Here is a 20014-nt window from a genome sequence, read left to right on the forward strand (position 1 = left end):
TGATCTCCAGAACTTCACCATTCACACATGGGCAGCCCAAACGCAATCTCAGGCTCCAAACCCAGGCTCCAGACAGAACGCATCTATGGCATAATGATGAGACCAAGTGCCTGGATTAGGTTTTCATTCTACCCACTCCTTGCTGTGCAGCCTAGAACATGTGCTTTAATCTCTCTGAGCCTCAGTTTCCTCGCATGAAATTGGAGTAAGAATGGCATCTTGCTCACAGTTACGAGGAGTTCTCAGTGGTTTCATACGTGTTACGTATCTAGACGGTGCCAGACACACAGTGAGCCCTCCGCAGACCTGGTTGGTAGTAGTGGCATTACCTCCAGCCACCTGCCGCCTTCCAGCCTGCCTCTCCCCACGTGGTGCCCCGCTGCCCAGCTAGTTACCTGCTTCTGTGGGGATCTGAAGGCTGGAGCCCCCACTCTGCCATTTTCTGGTGTTATACCTCCATTCCTTGATTCCTAATAGCTTTCCACTTCCTTCTCCTTTCTCTTGTTCTCTTTCCTTTTTCTTTTCTTTTTTTTTTTTATTGGTCCCCTCTTCTCTAATCAGTATCACTTGACCCCATATATTTTTCAATTTAACACTGCTTTGTGAAGATATTCAGATACTTTGGACAGACAAAACTATTGCTAATCAAAGGTGAACAGTACATGTAGTTGATATGAAGATTAACTTAAAAAATATATTTAAACTCTTCCAGGGTTGTCTCAGTACTAGGAATCAATATCTAGCCAAACAGCATCTATTACTGAATGCTTAGCTAGATTTGGAAAGCACGTGTTTTAATACTCTTAGTTTCGTTATGTCTCTCTACAACCAGCGTTACCAGTAAGTAATAAGCTGATAATGACACTAAAACCAGGGCCAGATACATAATGAGCCAGGCCCAGTGCACACTGAAAACGCAGAGTCCCAGCTGGATCAGGGAGTCAATCTGCCCCTCCCACCCGGCCCCCGGCCCCGCCCCACTGTGGATCACTGACCCCCAGGGATTTCAGCCTCCTCCCAGCACACACTCAGTACCCTCACTGGAGTGGACAGTGCCTGGAAAGGGATGGACAAGAGCACCCAGTGCTTCTGCTCATCACCCCCCACCCCAGCCTCCCCAGGCACGTGCCGGTCATGGCCATCCAGACCCCCAGCCAGAGAGAGGGCGAGCCAGTCAGATGTTGCCTAGACTGACAGTGGGCAGGGGCAGCCCAGGCACCATTTAGCCAGGAACTCATCCCAGGGAGGGGGAAGGAGGTGAAGGGACATGCTCCTCTCAGACTCCCTTAAGAACACAAATTAAAAGATAAACATATTAAGAGTCTCAGGGTAGCAATTACAGAGCATCACACCACAAGCACAGAGCTCTTCTGAGCCAGGTGTTCAGCACAGCCGTGCTAGTCACTTACCCGTGAAGCCCACCCTGTTGGCTCAGCTGAGGCCAGGCAGTTCAATGTCAACTGCAAAGGAGAATAGGCATATTATCCATTAAAGTTAAGGTTCTGTCTCTGTTTTTTCAGCCATGAACTGGTGCTGACTCAATCTCGCATTGGAATTAACCAAGACTGTTGTATTTTAGAAAGATGGAATCCAGGGACATATTTAATTGCATGAAACACTTTTTCTGGAATGATATTGGATTATTAGGGTACTGATGATGAGAAACAGTGGGGAAGTGGAAGGAGGAGGGCGGGAGAAGGAAAGAGGAAGAAAGAGGAAGGGAAGGATGAGGAAGGAGAGGGAAAAAGGAGAGAGGGGAGAGAAGAAAAGACGGTTGATTGATAAAACAGAGCTCATGTTTTCAGTAAATCCAACAATTCCTACTAATTTCTTCCTGCTGATTGAAAAACTCAGAGAGCAGGTCAGGTACGATTAGATAGAATCCAGACAGAAAAATGTCACCTGTTTGTATCATTAGTCACATAACTAATTTAACTTGCCATGAGTTTTCCTGTTATAAAGCAAATATAACACAATTTACTGAAAGCATTTTCTAGGCTTTAAAGCACCACGAGCTACTACTTTTGTTTTCTAGGCATATATTTATGCAATTTGCCTTCTGTAGTGTATAGAGCTTGTTTTTTTGAAATACTTCCAATGATGTTGCTGCAAATGTTTTTATTTACTGGTTGAACTATAGTTATAAAAACTCATTTTGCTTGCATCTGACTCTCAAAATTTGTAGAGTGACATTTATATTAGTTACCTCCCCCAAAAAGAGTTTTGTTTTACTACCACTATTACAATGATTAGTTCTAAGCAAGACAGAAAAGCGAAGTTAATCCAAGGAAGCTACCAACATGTGATTTTAATGATGCCCAATCTACTTGTTACTTATAATCTTCTTAAGTACTCTTCAAGTACCAGTCCAGTAGTCTGCTCTGCCTTTCCATTTGTGATTTTAATTTATGACATATAGACACATTTTTAAAATACTTCTTGCCCTTATCCTAGGAAAAACTCTGACTGTGGGGTGCATGGGCACTCCCAAGAGTCATCTGATGTAGCTACTGCTCATTCCCACGTTGTCTTGTTTAACAGATGAAGATGCTGAGGTTCACGCAGACAAAGCAATGCGACCAAGGACAAAACAATCCATAGGTGAACTCAGTTCATTCCTGAACATCTCTATAGCTGTTGCTGTTTCCCATCAGAAATGCTGCCCTCCCGTCTCACGGTGGATAACTTTATATTTTATCTTGGGAGACAGTTGTCTTAAATTTCCAGTTTGAAAAGAGGTAAGGTACATATTTATCAATTCTCAGTGTTTTCCAAAATGAGCTTCCTAACATCTCTACTTACATATGAACCAGTTTTGACATCCTCCCATCCGTCTTGAATTTAGGACTCAGTCCTCTCAACTAAAAAACAACAGTACTTTAAGCCTTGAAGTGTTCTACTTTGGTTTTCCCTGATTCACTGTTGGGGTCGGGTGGAGGAGGTGTTGGTCTAAGTCCATCGTCGCCCGAGGAGGGGCTAAGACCCTCCAGAAGAAAAGATAGCCTGGCAAACGAGAGTGTCCTGCCTTATGACAAAGGATCAGAGAATATGGGATGGTGTGGGCAGTGCCACTCCCACTGTCATCCACCAACAGAATGTTTGCATCTTTTTCCTTGTTCCATAAGTGCCTGGGAATAAGCCTTCAGATCTACCGGAGCCTGGGAGCTGGTTAAACAGAACCACAGGAGGTGGTTTCTGATTCCCTTGGCTAACATAGGAGCCTTCCAGAAAAGTCGCAGTTTCTTCATGTAGAAAATGAGTAACTGGGACCACGATGCCTCTAATTTTCACTAGTCTAGCACACAGTGCCTGACACAGGGCCCAGCAATACACTAGGAACTCGAATTTTGAACAACTTAATATCTGAGACTCAATATTTTGAAATGAAGGAAGTTTACTTCCTTAAGTAAATGTCAAAACTGGTCACTATATTCTCCACATGTCTATTCTACAAAGGAACTCTCTTAGGGGAAAAAATGCTTTTCAGAAAAATCACTTATGTAGTTTATGCATTGAGAAAATCTGTTTTGAAGAAAACATTGCCAATCTTGTATTCCTGGCAATGTTAATGATGGAACCAGATAAACTGCATATACACTGTGACAAATTTCTCAGTGGTCTATCACATAGTTTTTAACACAGTTAAATAAAAAGGAATCTACCAGGAAATTGTGGATTCAAAGACATGAAGTGTGTGGAAGCAAACCCAGCCTGCTGTAGATTAACTCTTGGGCTATGAAACTCCAAGTTCTGATCTATAAAATGGCAGCAACACATCCTGAGTACACGGAGGTACCAGAACTAAATCCTGATAAAGGATGAAACTGATCAACAAGATTTTTTGTTGTATAAATGTTTATTAAAACACAGACTTTAGGGAAAGATACTCTTGTTTTTTTAGCAGCAAAGCCACATTTTTCTTAACTGTGATAATTCTGTTGGCATAGTCTGGTAGTTCTCAAGTCATGTAAATACGATCTGTCAATATATAAGCCATGTAAGTTGTATTATTTATTTAAAACAGTAATTCATATTCTTGTTTGAATTACAGATCTTTAGAGGGAGATGATGAAAACTCTGGGTCCAATTTTCAAATAAATACACATTCACACAAAGTTGTGCCCCAAACTGCAGGTGGCTCATGGACTCAGGTTAACAGTCATGTACTTGTGAATATCTAGGAGCTACTCAGATCTTTAAATCTCAGGGTATTCATCACGTATTATTTAACACTATATTGTAGATATTTATCTTCTGCAACAGAACAGTTTGAGACTATTTTGCAAAAGGAGTCACCTTCTTATATTATCATTTATTAGTGGAGAAATGCAAATCAAAACTATAATGAGGTATCACCTCATGCCAGTCATAATAGCCAACATTAAAAATTCCACAAATGATAAATGCTGCAGAGGGTGTGGAGAAAAGGGAACCCTCCTACACTGCTGGTGGGAATGCAGTTTGGTGCAGCCACTGTGGAAAACAGTATGGAGATTCCTCAAAAGTCTAGGCATAGACTTACCATCTGACCCTGTCGTCTCACTCCTGGACATACATCTGGAGGGAACTCTATATCATTTATTATAAAATTAAACTTACAAGAAATAAAAATGTAAGCAATATCTAAGTCGTAAGGTTTCAGTGATCTCTGGTGGACAGGGTGATAATATAAGAAAACCCAGTAAACCAAGAGAAGAACATTTCTGTAACGAGCAAACTTAGACTATGTTAGGATTTGAGGAAACTTATTTTCACTGAGTGTAACATATCAAATTACCATAAAACAAGAGAATAGAAAACCTTTTCAAAGACTCAGTTTGCTTATTTCAGCAAAAATGATTCAAGATGATCACGCGTTTTCCACCCTTTGCTTGTCTGTGACGTTTGCCTAGTTTAAGGGCAAGGAACCCTTTTTCTCATTCCATTTTTTCACTTTGTCAAAAACATCCCCTTATCTCCCATGAAAACATGGACCGTCCAGGCTCAAAAGCTCTCTTCAAAAGATTCTAGACTGATCTTAGTGCCACATGCTGCTATAGATCAGCAAGAACTCCTCCCAAGAAGGAGAAGCCGTGAGAAAGGAGGATCACTATATCCGGCCTATTTGTGGGTGGAAACACAGGTTCTTAAAGGAGCTGGTTTATCTGATTCATCTATCTGTCTTTGCCCCATGACAAATCCATGGTGACTCATTCAGCAAGGAGGCTGATTGGAGACACACACACACACACACACAAATTATAAGGTTCCAGAATTTCAGCCTTGCACATCATGCACACTGTGTATAAGGGTCTACAGAAGTCAATGCTCTTCCCGCAAAGAGCAGCTGCTCTGTGTTTTTGCAGGGAAATGAAATGCTTTTCTTGTTGCTTTTTTCCCCTATAAGTTAGAAGCAAACACTTGCCACCTGGACTCTTTCTGATCTTCAGCTTCTGTTTGATGCTAAAGCAAGCCAGAGAGGCCAGTGGAGAAAAATATGCTGCTAAGACCCAGACGAGAAATAAGAGTGAGTCTTGTTCGTGGTTTACGCCTCTTACTGAAACAAAGCCTGAATTTATGATTTCAGTACCAGCCAGAAAAAATCAGTGAGGACAGCCAGTCAAATTACCTAATCCCGTACGCATATTTTTTTCTTTGAATTCTCCCAATAATTGTACCTACAGCACTTTGAGGTGCCCTCAAACATTAACGCGTTTCCAGTTGTGTAATTTCATGAACCAGATTATAGAACACCTTTATGGTCACTATACACACCCTTCTTTCCTACTTCATCCATCCTAGGTCCTCAGGGATGTGTCTGTCCTTTTGTGGAAATGGAAGTCCAGTGACGTGATTTGCTTTTTAAATCTGTTTACAAGCAGCGTGTAGATCATGGACTCTTTCATGTCCCAGGTAGATTGGGAAGAACTAAAAACAGACCATTCCTTATGACAAGTAAATGAACGCACACGTCAGATGCCCAGCTCGGTGCACGCAGGTACACAGTTGGGCCTGATCAGTTGCTATGTTTCTGTGTATCTCAGCAATTTGAAAGTTACAAGATTTCAATAAATATTTTGCTGGATAGATGAGGCAATGGTTGAAGAGAGACTTACCTCAGTCTTGCAAATAGATTTTTTGAAAATAACTGCCTGGCATAAATAAATGTATTAATGACCAATAAGGTTTACTCGAGAGTTTTCCATACACATTGATATCACAACAGAGAAAGAGGTTATGAACATATACTCTACTCCAGCGAGGTTGAAAGGCTCACACTATTTCTGAGAGCCACGTGTCCTTTACTGACACAGACCAAGGCCTACTTTGTGTAATCGCCGATTAATACTGCTAGGAGGCTCCATAGGAAATGCGGTCAATGAAAACCTCACGTGGCTCAGGTTCTCAAGGGGTCCTCATTCCCTTGGGAGGACATTCAGAACTTAATCGCTGTTGCAAGTAAACATTGTTCATTTCATTCCTCATTTGAGAAGGGGCAAACTTTTACCTCACCAAAGGTATTTAAACAACATTGAGTGGGCCTTGCTGCCTAGAGGAAAATACATTTTTGTGTCCCTGCCATGTGAAATTACAGGGTATTTCCCTTTATGCCCTGATGTATTTATTCAGCTCATAGTTACTAAGCACCTACCTGTCAACGGAAGGGTAGCTTGTAACCGGCCCCTCGCGTGTGGTGTGTGGTCCTCATGTGCTGTGATTAGGGAATTGGCAGGTTCTTGCTATACTGAGGAAGGGCAGGAATGTGGGCAGAAAGATGATCGGTACGTAAAAGGTAAAATTTCACAGGAAACAGGAAGGCATTCATTTTGTCACTAACCTGAGAAAGGGATCTTTCTGAGGCCAGGCATCAGAACGGAACAGGAGGCTTCAGTTGGGCAGAATTCAGCAAAATACAGTGCCCAGAAGACTAGAAGGGTCCCTGGACTTGATATTCTACAAATCAATAGAAAGGGAGAATCTACTTTCTTTGGGTACATTTGTTGGTCCTTTCAAATTCTTCGAAGAAGGATTCAAAATAAACGTTGTGTTTCTGTATTTGCAGATCTGTCTCCTTCAAGACCTCAATGTAACCAGCAATACCAGTGAATTGGCTGTGAGAGGAGAAAGTCTCTCAGGCAATTTGACAAGTTCTATTCGGAATGTGGCCGGAACTCAGAGGAAAAGTTAAGGAACACGTTGGGTCAGGACGTCATGACTGAGCTGGGATTTGAAGGCTGAGTGGGAGAAAGGAAGGCCATTCTGGGATGCAGGAACAGTATCAGCAAAGGTACGAGGTGTGCAAATACTTGTCTTACCTGGGGACTGGGAGTGAGCCGTCTGCTGGGGCTAGAAAACAAGGAGAAGAGGTAACAGATGAACAAAGCAACTGTTAATGCCTCTCATGGTGGGAAGAAACACCTCTCTTGAAATGGAAGATCTAGATGTGGGACCTTGAGCAAGCACCCCGCCCACTTTGGACCTTCAACGGCCACAAAAACAAGGGAAGGTAAATAATCTCCAAGACTTGGTTCAATGTTAAAACCTCAGTGATTTAAGAGACATTAAGTGGAAAAAGTACGAGTGCAGATATTAATTCAAGTTGGTGTTATGTCATGTCTACATGGCACAGTGGGGACAAAAGAATGAAACCAGCACAGAGGGACTCTAAGGTGGTGAAAATGCTCTATATGGTCCTCTGATGATGGGTACGTGTCATCACACCCTTGTCCAAACTCACAGAAGGTACAGAAGGTACAATGCTAACAGTGAGTCGACTGTGTGCCAACACAGGTTCTCGGTGTTCTCTGAGGGGACGGCAGTGGGACACTCCAGCTCTGCTACTCTGAGGACATCATTCTGTCCAGAGCCTGGCGTGGCCCCTTCTCAGAGTCCTTCTACCGCCACTCACATCTGAGTGCCCCCCCTTTTGGAATGGGGCCAGTGAAACTGCCTTTTAAGCAAATATCCCAATTTACTCTGAGGAAAATAGTCTGTGAGCCACACTGTGGAAACCATTTCAAACACAAAGACTGCTGGTCAGACCTGTTCCTCCCTTTCCATGTTTTTGCTTTGTTGGTAGTACAATCATTCCTGAATTAAAGACAAACACTGAGTAACAGAACTGTTCCTCACCGGAGGTACATAAGGGCTTCCTGTCTTTAGGCCATCTGCAAATTCTCTGTCGTGAACCATGATGAGTAAAATACAGCCTCAATCCACTGAGGACAAGCCAAAACTGTGACCGGTCCTAGACTGCTGAAAGTGTTAACATTGTTGAAAAGAGGAAAGAGAAATAAATGGGCCTTTTCAAGCAAGGAATTAATAAGGGAGATGGCTTCACTTGTCAGGAAAATAAAAGTTATTCTCTATGTCCAGAGAGGCTTGGCAAAGAGCCACTGAAGCCAAAGCTTGCCAGTGACAATTAGAAATCATCAGTTCTCATCACTGTTTCCCGTCCTCGCTTAGCGATGGGACGTAGAGTGGTTCTCAAAAATGGGCCGTAGGCCAATAGCATCGCCACCACCTGGGACCCTGCTGGAAAACGTAACTTCTTGAACCCATCTGAGCCCTACTGAGTGAGAACCTCTGGGGTGTGAGCCCAGCAGTCAGCACTTTAACAGGTCTTAACAAGAATCTCCCAGTAAAGACAATGAGTGTTGGTGAGGATGTGGAGAAATTGGAATTGTTGTAGGATTCCAATGGTAGGAATATAAAATGGTGCAGCCACTTTGGAAAATAGCGTGGGGGTCACTCAAAAAATTAAAAGTACAGCTAACATATGATTCAGCAATCCTACTTCTTGGATATATATTCAAAAACATTGGAATCGAGATCTCAAAAAGCTCTCTCCTCCCATGTTCATTGCAGTATTATTCATAACAGCCGAGATGTGGGAACAACATAAATGTCCATGGACAGGTGAATGGATAAAGAAAATGTGGCATACACATACAACTGAATACTATTTAGTCTCTAAAAAGAAGGAAATTTTGCAACATGCAACACCATGAATGAACCTCGACATTATGCTAAGTGAAATAAGGCAGGCACAGAAGGACAAATACTGAATGATTCCACTTACACGAGGGATCTAAAGTAACCAAAGTCATAGAAGCAGAGAAGAGAAGGTGGTTTCCAGGGGCTGGGGGAGGGGAAATGGAGAGTTACTACTCAATGGGCATAAGGTTTTAGTTAAGCAAAGCAGGTAAGTACTAGAGATCTACTGTGCAACATTGTATAATCTATAGTCAACAATGTACTGAACTGTATACTTAAAACTATTGAGTAGATCTGATGTTAAGTGTTTTTACTAATATAAAATAAAAATCTCCTGGTGATTCTGATGCAGGGTAAGCTTTGAGAACCCCTAGTGTAGAGAGAAGTCAGGAGCTGGCTACTTCTGTATCATGCAATGACTGGGAGTGGGGAAAAAAAGCTAAACTGAAGTACTTACAGGAAAGGGTGTAACGGCACTAAGGGAAAAATCTCCAACACAAACCAGATTTACATTAAGGAATTGGGTTATTTTCAGACAGCTGAATCAGATACTTTAACCTTTTATAGCATCCTACTCCCATCTCTGGTCTGAATCTTTCTCCCACTGGAAAATCCTTCAGTTCAACTTAATTAGCATTATAGTTCACAAAGTGGGTTCGTACACATTATCTCATTTGATCCTCGTAGTAACCCATGCTATAGGCAGGGATTGTTCCCCCTTTTATAAATGAGACAAGTGAAGCAGACAGACCGAGAGATTCACATGAAATCACACCACTCTTCATTAGCAAAGCCAGAACCTGATTTCTAGACTTTTGCTCATTCCCTAATCCCTTTCTTTTGACTCAGTTTACCTCTGCTCAGGAAATCCCTCCTAAGGGGTTTAGTGCAGAATTTCTCAACCTCCTCACCGTTGACATTTGGGCGGGTCAGTTCTGTTGTGGGGGCTGTCCTTTGTGTTAAGGTGTTGAGCAGCAGCCCTGACTTCTAACCACTAGATGGCAGTAGCACTCTTCCCCCTAATTGCAACAACCAAAAACTGTCTCCAGACATTGCTACATGTCTCTGGAAGGAGGTGGAGGGTAAAATCACTCCTGTTGAACACACCTGATTTAGTTTCACTGCACCTCCATCAGAATCAGTTGGGCAGCTTCTGAAACTTCAGATGGGTGGACCGCTGGGTGGGTCCCACACCCTGAATTTCTAATCCAGCAGGTCTGGTGTGAGACCTGAGTATTTGCAGCTCTCACAAGTTCCCAGGTGATGTTGTTGATGCTGGTTCAGGGACCACACTTTGAAAACCACCTGTCTAAGCCATTTTTGAAGTCAAAAAGTATATCCCCTAAAAGGATGTTTGCTTTTTAAAATATTTCATTACAAAACAATAAATAATCAAAACAAGCAAAGATTGCCTTGATCCATAGCCCGCTCCGTACACAACATCTTCCCACTCACCCAAGGCGAGATGAAGCTCAGGCGAAGTTTCCATTATCAATACATGGCCCTTGAATATTATTTAAGCAAAAAGTGCTCTTATGCTGTTGAGTGGAAAATCTCTCATACTTCTTCCTGCATCTCTTTACGAAATTTTAAATTTTATTAGACCTTCAAATCTCTTTTGTGACACAGGAAAGAAGACACTGTAGTTCTTTTTTCTTAGAGTTAGCAGGCCAGATCAAGAGACAAAATGCATAATACTCTCCTACTCTCCCTCTCAGAATTATGGAAAGGATCATATTTATAATGAATTTAATGTGCTTTCTCTGTTGGGCAGAGAGAAAAAGAGAGAGAGAAATTCTGAATACCTGGGTATAGAACTTTTTTTTAAAAGAGCAATCTTTTCTTTTTCTTTTTTATTTGGAGGAAGGAAGATAATTAGTTTTATTTACTTTTTTAACTTATTTTTTTAATGGAAGTCCTGGGGATTGAACCTGGGACCCTGTGCATGCTAAGCATGCACTTTAGTGCAGAGCTGTACCAACTCCCACCTAGAACTTTTGATAGATGCTGTTATTCAGAGATGATAAAGCAACTCTGTGTGTGGGGCTAAAAGATTCTTTTTTGTTACTTTCTGAGTTTTAAGGAACTATTAATATGTTTCATTCAATACGTCTAATTCTTCCTTCTCAGTTTCTTTTTAAAGTAGATTACTAAATGCTCTTAAAGAGTTTTTATAACTCAGATTTATTTTTAGAATTTTGAATTTTAAAGTTAGATTTTCTTTTAAGGAAGAGGTTTTTCTTTAAGAGAATAAGTTGGCTTTTATTCAAAAATTTTGAAGTTTCTCATATAAGGAAATTGCCTATCGTAAATACTCTCGAAGCACTAGGAAGGCCAGGGAAGGGGAATTGTCCCCTGTTATGTGCATTTCGTGGCCAGTCTACACAGGCAGACCTCAGCTCTGCCCAGCAAGCTGGTTTTCAAGGAGTCCTGAGACCACTAAAGTTTTGAAAATAAGACATTTCTGTAAAGTCCTTGATGCTTAAAGTATAGTCCATGGACAAACAGCATCAGCATTACCCGGGAACCTGTTAGAAAGAGACTCAGGTCCCACCGCAGACCTACTGAGTCAGAATCTGCATTTTTAACAAGACCCCCAGGGGATTCACATGCATTAAAATCTGAGAAGCTCTGCCTAGATAAAGCTGGCAATTCTTCAAAATAAAGTTATTAAATAGGAAGAAAAAAAAAAAAAAAAACCCTTGGAGAACAGAAACGGCCAGAATCCATTCCTTTTATCGAGAAAACCAGACCTATTCCCGAAGCTCAAACATGTTTAGCTTTAAGCTATATTAGAACCATCTCATTGAAGATACATTGTGTATACAAAACTTCTCTGAATTTTTAGAAACCAAATAATACAGGGGGGTGTATCTGTAAATAAAAGAATGTTACTTTTTTTTCATATGTTCTCTTTTTAATTAAAAAATATAAAGGCTATAGCTCAGATTCATGGAGAATAGCATAGCTATGAGAATTTTTTTAATTGAAGGATAGTTGACTCATAATATTATATTAGTTTTAGGTATACAGCATGATTCTATATTTTTACAGATTATATTCCATATAAAATTACTATAAAATATTGGCTATCTTCCCTGTGTGGTACAGGACATCCTGATCTCTTCTTTATTTTATATCTAGTAGTTTGTACCTCTTAATCTCCTTCCCCTATCTTGCCCCTCCCCTCACCCTCTTCTCACTGGTAATCACGAGTTTGTTCTCTGTATCTGTGAGTCTGTTTCTGTTTTGTCATATTCATTCTTTTTTTAGTTTGTAGATTCCACATATAAGTGAAAACATACAGTATGTGCTCTTCTCTATCTGACTTATTTCACTAAGCATAATACCCTCCAGGTCCACTCATGTTGTTGCAAATGGCAAAATTTCATCATTTTGTGGCTGAGTAATATTCCATTGTATATATATATATATACTGCATCTTCTTAGTCCGTTCATCTGCTGATGGACAGCTAGGTTGCTTCCATATCTTGTTATTGTAAATAATGCTGCAGTGAACATTGGGGTGCATGTATCTTCTTGAATTAGTGTTTTCATTTTCTACAGATGTACCTCCAAGCGCAATTGCTGGATCACATGGTAGTTTTATTTTTAATTTTTTGAGGAACCGCCATACTGTTTTCTGTAGAGGCTGTACCAATTTACTTTCCCAGTAACAGTATATGAGGGTTCCTTTTTCTCCACATCTGTGTCAACACTTGTTATTTGTTGTCTTTTTGACAATAACCACTTTAACAGGTGTGAGGTGACGCCTCTTTGTGGTTGTGATTTGTGTTTCCCTGATGACTAGTGATGTTGGGCATCTTTTCGGGTGCCTGTCGGCCATCTGTATGTCTTCTTTGGAAAAATGCTTATTCAGGTCCTCTGTCCATTTTTAATGGGGTTTTAAAAAAATATTGAGTTGTATGAGTTCTTTACATATTTTGGATATTAACCCTTTATCAGACATATCTTCGCAAATGTCTTCTCCCATTCAGTAGATTATCTTTTTGTTTTGCTGATGGCTTTGTTCACTGTGCAAAGCTTTTAAGTTAGACTAGGTCCCATTTGGGTTGCTTTTATTTTCCTTGCCCAAGGGGATCTTGCCTAAGGTCCAAAAAATATTGTTAAAACCTATGTCAAAAAGTGAACTGCCTATGTTTTCTTATAGGAGATTTATGGTGTCCAGTCTTACATTTATGTGTTTGTTAACTGAATTCTTTTTTTAACATTTTTTATTAAGTTATAGTCATTTTACAATGTTGTGTAAAATTCCACTGTAGAGCGCAATTTTTCAGGTATACAAGAACATACATATATTCATTGTCATTTTTTTTCACTGTGAGCTACCACAAGATCTTGGATATATTTCCCTGTGCTGTACAGTATAAACTTGTTTATCTATTCTACCTATGTCTGTCTGTTAACTGAATTCTTAAGATCTGATTATGCTGAACAAAATTTGCTTTAGAATTTGAGTCTTGGTGATTTTCTGGTTAAATTTGTTTGAACCGAATGGCTAACTGACTGGATTCATTCAAATAGGCACACTGGCAATCTTATTTTTATTTTATTTCCTTGTTAAAATATTGTTTCTCAGCTTTCTTTTCTTCCTCTATATTTTTAAAGTGATGCTCGGTAGGTCAATCACCTATACATAGATTTGGAAACATTTTGAAATTATCATGAGACTAACTGATGAAGAAATAGTGGTTTATTTCCTCCACTTTAAGAGAGAAAAAACGGTGATGCTGTGTAAGGTGACTAGAAATTAGTTTACTTCGATGATGCTGATTGAAATACAACAAATACATTTCTGTTGCATCAATTCCTTTTGAGATCTAATTTAACTTTTAAAAACTAAGCATTCACATTTTCACAACCAATAATTATGTAATTATAGCCTGTATATTTTTAAGTGACTGAAAGGGTGATGACACAGGACAAATGTCTTATAATTAATTGAATGTTTTATGTGAAAATTAGCAAAATGACTCAAGGCTAAAGCTAAAGCAGGGAAAATTTGCAAAATTATTTCTTTTAAATAAACTCACTGTATATTCCATTTAACTAGGATATAAATGCAAAATGGGTAATTCAATCAAATGCTGGTTTTCTAAAATAAGAAGTGCATTTTCAAAGCACCATCGATGGTCTGCGCTAATGGAAGTGCTTCTAGCCCCAGCCTGCCTGGTTCTTCCCATGAGTAGCCCTCCAGCCACTCTGGAAGCTGACCTGAGCCGCAAACCACTTTGAAGAGCCAAACAGATTCCTGAACCCCCGCTGCTAGGAGGCTCCCAATAACAGCATGAAGACCAGGCTTACAACCATCATTTCTACTAAATAGTTGAACTCTTCTTTCTCCCAAAATGTCTCTTGTGGGTTCTCCCCTTATCCCTTGCCAATTGACCAATTGGTTTCATCATGACTATTACCTAGTCATAGAAAATGAATTGAATCCTCTGTAACTTATCAAATAGCAAAGGGGACCTGAAGACAATTATCTGGGTGACTCAAACAAAAAACAAATGCATCAGCTGTATCTGCCTAATAGAAAAGAAAAATAGCAACAGACCGGGCAATTATTTGATAACAAGATAGAGTAAAAAATTGGGGCATTGCAATACCTAAGGTGGATTTTATCTTAAATTAACCATTTGTGCTGTCTTCAAGCTCAATTAAACAATGATGTTTAATCTACATCTTCCCAAAATAGCTTGAATATACTCAGACTCCTGTGAATGAAAAATGTTGCCTGCCACATCAGTAAACAAAGGATGTTGCAACCCTCAAGTCACTATAGCCACCCACCCCCACCCCCGCCCCCATGGCGAGCCCTGAGGGAACTCAGGATGGAGACAAACAGGCTGCCCACTGCCAAGCCCTCAACCACTGCAGCCACCCCCACTGGTGCGCCCTGAAGGGACTCAGGATGGGAAAGAACAGAATATGACCCTAAATGGCTATGGTGCTCATCAAAGGAATGATTTCAAGTAACCCAGACTCTTGCATCTTCCCATAAATAGAAAAGTACTAATTTCTTAACTAGAGATGTCTGGCTTTCTTCAATTAGCGGCAATTTTTTGATGTTCTGACTGCCTGGTCTTTGATGCAAAATTCCTACATATCCTGGCTCCTCCCTTCCCTCTTCCGTGCAGTCCCTCTGGGCGGTGAGAGGCTGCCTCCCAGGCTTGAAGTCTTCAGAACGTCCACCATATAGAACGTAATTCTCACCTTTTAGGTTGAGTACTTTTTTTTTTCAGTCGACACTTCATTGTCTGAATATTTGAGAGAAATTTGCTTCTGTCTTCAACCGTCCACGCAGTTCCCTGGGCTGTCTACTTCCCACAGGGGTCGTGGACCGCCTGAGAGAGGCGTTGCGTGACCGGGGTCTCCTGTCCGACACAGAAGGTCAGCAAGAAGGAGCCAGCCACATCATTAGCACTAAAGTGACAAGGACATCCTGGTACTGTTTGACAGGTAATTATTCCAGAGACAAGTATGGAAATTTTTACAAGGAAAACTGAGTTGGGAAAGGTAAATAATGCGTTCCTGCATTTTGTTTCCTCAATACAAGCGTTGAACACCAGGTGTCCCAAACTGGGTTCATGACGACAGACTCAGGAATAGCTTTTGTCTTCAAGAACCCCATGCTCCAGTAGGAGAGACAGACGTGAAAATCTCCAGTCCTTAAAATCCGATAAAAATGCCCGGATAGCTTTAAGAGTAGAGTTGGACACCCTTAAATGCTCTGGGAAGGGGGTGGTTGAGGGGAGTTAGATTTAAGGAAAGAAATGGGGAAAGACCCGGCAGATCAGTGATGTGAGATAGAAACTATACAGTGAGCCTTGAGGCTTTCACAAAGGGGCGCCGTCTGTGCACTGACACAGCTAATTCATATTTTAAGAAGGGGAAGTACATGCAATGTGATTTAAAGACAGCCTGAAACCTGAGGGGTGTTTAAACACGTTAATTCTACCCTTTCATCTTTAAAGCCCGGTCCGCCTTGTTACGTGTTAAGCTTTTGTGTTTACGGATCTCCCACGGCTGTTTATATGAAACGCCTTATTTCTGAAATAGCTGATACTCCCCTATGTTTATGTCTCTCAGCCTCTAAAGGGCTGGCTCCCTTTACATGTGGTTTCTCTACATTTCTCTGCTCCCTGAGGTTTAATAATAATGAGTCAATGTGAAAACTTCACAAAACACTTTAAACTGCCCTAGAAATGAAAATCACAATCATGTTGATTATAAAAGCCCTCTATGGAAAAATGGAGAATAATTTGGGGCTGCTAACAAATTTAAGCAAAACAATGTCCCCGAATATGGTTTCCTTCACATCTGTTCACTTCCCATTAATACTGCCTGGCACTTTGACGTTCATTTTCTGAGTGAGACGTAGCCACCTCCTTTGCCTCGTTTTATAATAAACAGGGCAACAGAGACCATAACAGCCTTAGGATACAGTCCAAAGGGAGCCAGCCATGAGGTAGAGGCAATTCAGACCAGAAGCAACAGAGGGAACAATTCCAGAAACAGCCACAAAGTGGAAATCTACAACTTGCCATGAGAGCTTTGTAAGAGAATAAATACTGTTTTCTCGACATGAGAACATAAGAGTCCTGTTCATATTCTAATGGAACTATATAGATATAGACATACATAAACAAATACATACTCTCTGTGTAAATACATACAAACTGTATACACATTTACATACATACATACATAATATGCATTTACATGCTGTATGATCAGGCCACTCGAGATGGTCTCTTGCTCTCTGTACATCTCCCGCTTGACCAGTCCCTGCTTCACGCACATGACCACCCAGTTCTCTTAATTATAAGGTTTAATTAGCCCCCGGAAACTGATGAGCCCATGTGACGTCAACTCACCCTATAAATGGTAGCCTCCTTCTCCCCTGAGTAGTGAGCGCTGCTGCCACGCCCTGCCCACTGTCTGCCACACACGCAAGGTGTCGCTCCAGGACCCTTTGTGTAAGATCCCCCGTCCAGTAGACCGCTGATGTCTCTGTCACCGTCCAGGCTCTTTCTTTGGTCTCAAGGCTGGGCAACTAGAAGACTTGCAGGCTGGCAGGGTGCAGTGCAACATGTATAGAATAGAAAACAATACAATACATGTATGTATAGATACCTACTTGTCCATGTGTACAAAGTATATGTGTATTATGTATCTTACATAATACATATAACGTATACCTATATGCACACATACTATTGTAATATATGCATATATAGTATATGTATGTGTGTATAATATATACATATTTATGCTTTAGTATATGTATGTGTACACATTATAGCATATATGTGTGGTACATGCATATATGTTTATTATATATGAATGAACATGTCACCAGTCGCACAGAGCACATTTTAAGGACTTGTAAATGAAACAGTGAGGTTCTTTTATGCAATGGCTATCAAAGTTTCATAACTACAGTAATAAGACGCAAGCTCTAGGTATTTTTAAATCGCCTTTTCATGTGAAACTTGCTCCAGCATATCTCAGCCCAAAGAATTTATTTAAACTTTTGGAAAATATGGCTCTTTTTTCATTAAGAAAACTTAGATTAAAAATTTGACGTCAGAAGTTGTAGGCTTAGCCGTTTGTAAATGTCTAGGTAGAATGTTTCCTTTTTGACACGTGGATGAGAACCTGAGAAAAGCCTGAAGCAGTTTCCAGAGAACTTCAATCTGAAGAAACAGTAAGGACCCGTGCAGTGATCCCTGCCGCCCAGCCAGCAGTCCTGACGAGGCTTCCTCCCTGTTGGGTCCCAGAGTGACTCCCTGGGCAACCGGGAGCCAGGTACCCTTCGTCAGGCCATTACTCAGCACACCACAAAAGGAGAATCCAAATGAAGAAAAGAGAGACCACAAACCATAGAAAATGAAAGAAGAGAGATGTAAGAGGAATGTGGGTAGGAAGCTTACAACAAATAAACATGCATGTATTGGTGACTTGGTGGGAGTCCAGGCCTGAAGACAGTAGGATATACGATGTTCGTGGTAACAACACGCCAAGAAGCTCAACAACTGCAGACGCAGAATTAACGTGCCTGTTTTCAGTTGCCGTATTCAGCAGCCCCACCTCCATTAAAGGTGAGGCTGGGAGCTGTGGACACCGAATTCCCATCCACTGCAGGAAGCCAGGCAGGCCTCTGCCCAGAACGGCCCACAAACCGGCCACCCTGGTGCTTCCAGGCCTGCGTGACTGAGGCAGAGAGCGGAGAGAAGCCGGTGGAGGAAGAAAAGCCAGGCCTCTGCGCCCCTGCTTCCTGGAAAGCCTCAGTTTCCCCCGAGGATCACGGAGGGCCTGGTGGGTCACTCTAATTGGGTTTTTACTCAGAATGCACTGAGAGCCACTGAGGGTGTAAACAGAGACATATTGTTGGTTAACCTTAGACTGGAGAGGGAGAGAGATCTGAGCGACCTCCCCCTCGTGGACTCCGCCCCCTGTCCCTCCTCTGCGCCTGCGCCCCACCTCTGCGTGTCTCCCTGGACCACGGGAGCAGTCTTCAAGGTCCAGGCTGCAGGTCCCTTCCGACACCGGTGAGTCTCCCCTGTGCCCCAGCTTGGTCTCACCCGTAGCCCAGGCTCCATCCTCGCCCCACTCTCCTGCTAACAAATGCTCTGAGCTCCACATCCTGTTTCGTAAAACCCTGATCTTCCTCTTTGTCATAGAAGACAGTCTCCACTCTGCGCTCCAGCCCCCCCCCCACCCCCGCCCACAGCCCTCTCTAAGCGCCACGCGTCTGCCCCGCTGAACCTCCAGGTGTACCAGGCCTGTTCATGGCTCCTTAGGTTTTGTTATGTGTTCATTTGTTACGTAGGAATAATCACCAGCTCACACATTGTTGGAGGGACTCCAAGATGGCAAGACCCCGCTGGGGGGAGGTGTTTCAATACGTCCAAATTTACAGAGGTTCTTCCACTTGAAATCAGCAATCTCATGGGTGGAAATTTGTATTCCTGCACGTAGACAAAATAACACGTGCAAGATTACTCACCGCTGCATAAGAAAAATCAGAAGCAACCCAAGTGTTCCTCATTAGGGGATCGTTTAAACCACAAGTCCTCAGCTAGGGGTGATTTAGTTTTGGCTGTCACAGCTGGGGAGGGCTCCTGGCATCCAGTGGTAAAAGTCAGGGGGGCTGCAGAGCATTCTACCCCTCAAAGGATAACCTCTGCCCCCTGAAATTACCCTACCCTTAGGGTGGGTGCAGCTCAGTGGTAGAGGGCATGCTTAGCATGCACGAGGTCCTGGGTTCAATCCCCAGTGCCGCCACTAAAATAAGAAAATAAATAAACAAAAAGCCTAATCCTCCCCCAAACAAAAAATCACCCTACCCCACGGTCAATAGTGCCAAGGGCGAGAAATCCTGGGTTAAACAATTGTTCACGTAGTGATTATGCAGCCATTTAAATAAAGATAGGATAAAAACACTCCCAGCGTACAGATGTAAAAAGATCTTTAGAGTACGTGAAGTGGAAATGGCAAGGTCAGGACGATATGGAACTTCTGCACAAGGAAAGAAAGAAATGAGCAAATATGTATGTGTGTGTATTTATGCTGCTTGTATCTGCATAAAGGAGCACTGAAAGGACACGGGATTAATTGGTGCAGATGATTACCAGCTGGGGGCTGAGTGGCCTTGGAGGGGGGATTTTTGGAGGCGAAGTAGGAGCAGCAATTCTCAGTGTAAATCTCAATATATTCTTTTAATTGGGAACCATGTGTCTCTATTACCTACTCCAAATAAAACACAAAGATTTAGGGCACAAAGATTAAAAAAAAAGTCATGTGAGTTCCTTGAGAATGAATGGGTTATATCTTATTTATCTTTGTGTTCTAATTACCTAGCATTCCTCCTTTTCTAAAATAGACACAAATGCTCATTAAAAGAATTTAATTCAGTTCAAGCCAATAGCTTTCACACTATCAAGTACCTACATAAATGCATTCGTAAGTACTAGGCTAGTTAAAAATTAAGTGGAATTGTAACTTGTAGCCT

General features: G+C 41.6%; 1 long non-coding RNA gene across 1 annotated transcript; it reads right to left on the reverse strand.

Annotated features, from left to right (window-relative positions):
- Positions 1 to 1409: 1409 nt before the first annotated feature.
- On the reverse strand, positions 1410 to 18706 carry LOC140685551 (uncharacterized). The gene is made up of 3 exons (XR_012058811.1): positions 18484 to 18706; positions 16875 to 17069; positions 1410 to 1460 (listed from the first exon to the last, which is right to left on the reverse strand). It is a non-coding gene; the product is annotated as an uncharacterized lncRNA (long non-coding RNA).
- Positions 18707 to 20014: the final 1308 nt, after the last annotated feature.

The sequence above is a fragment of the Vicugna pacos genome, chromosome 14 (assembly GCF_048564905.1).
Source record: "Vicugna pacos chromosome 14, VicPac4, whole genome shotgun sequence".
NCBI classification, from domain to species: Eukaryota; Metazoa; Chordata; class Mammalia; order Artiodactyla; family Camelidae; genus Vicugna; species Vicugna pacos.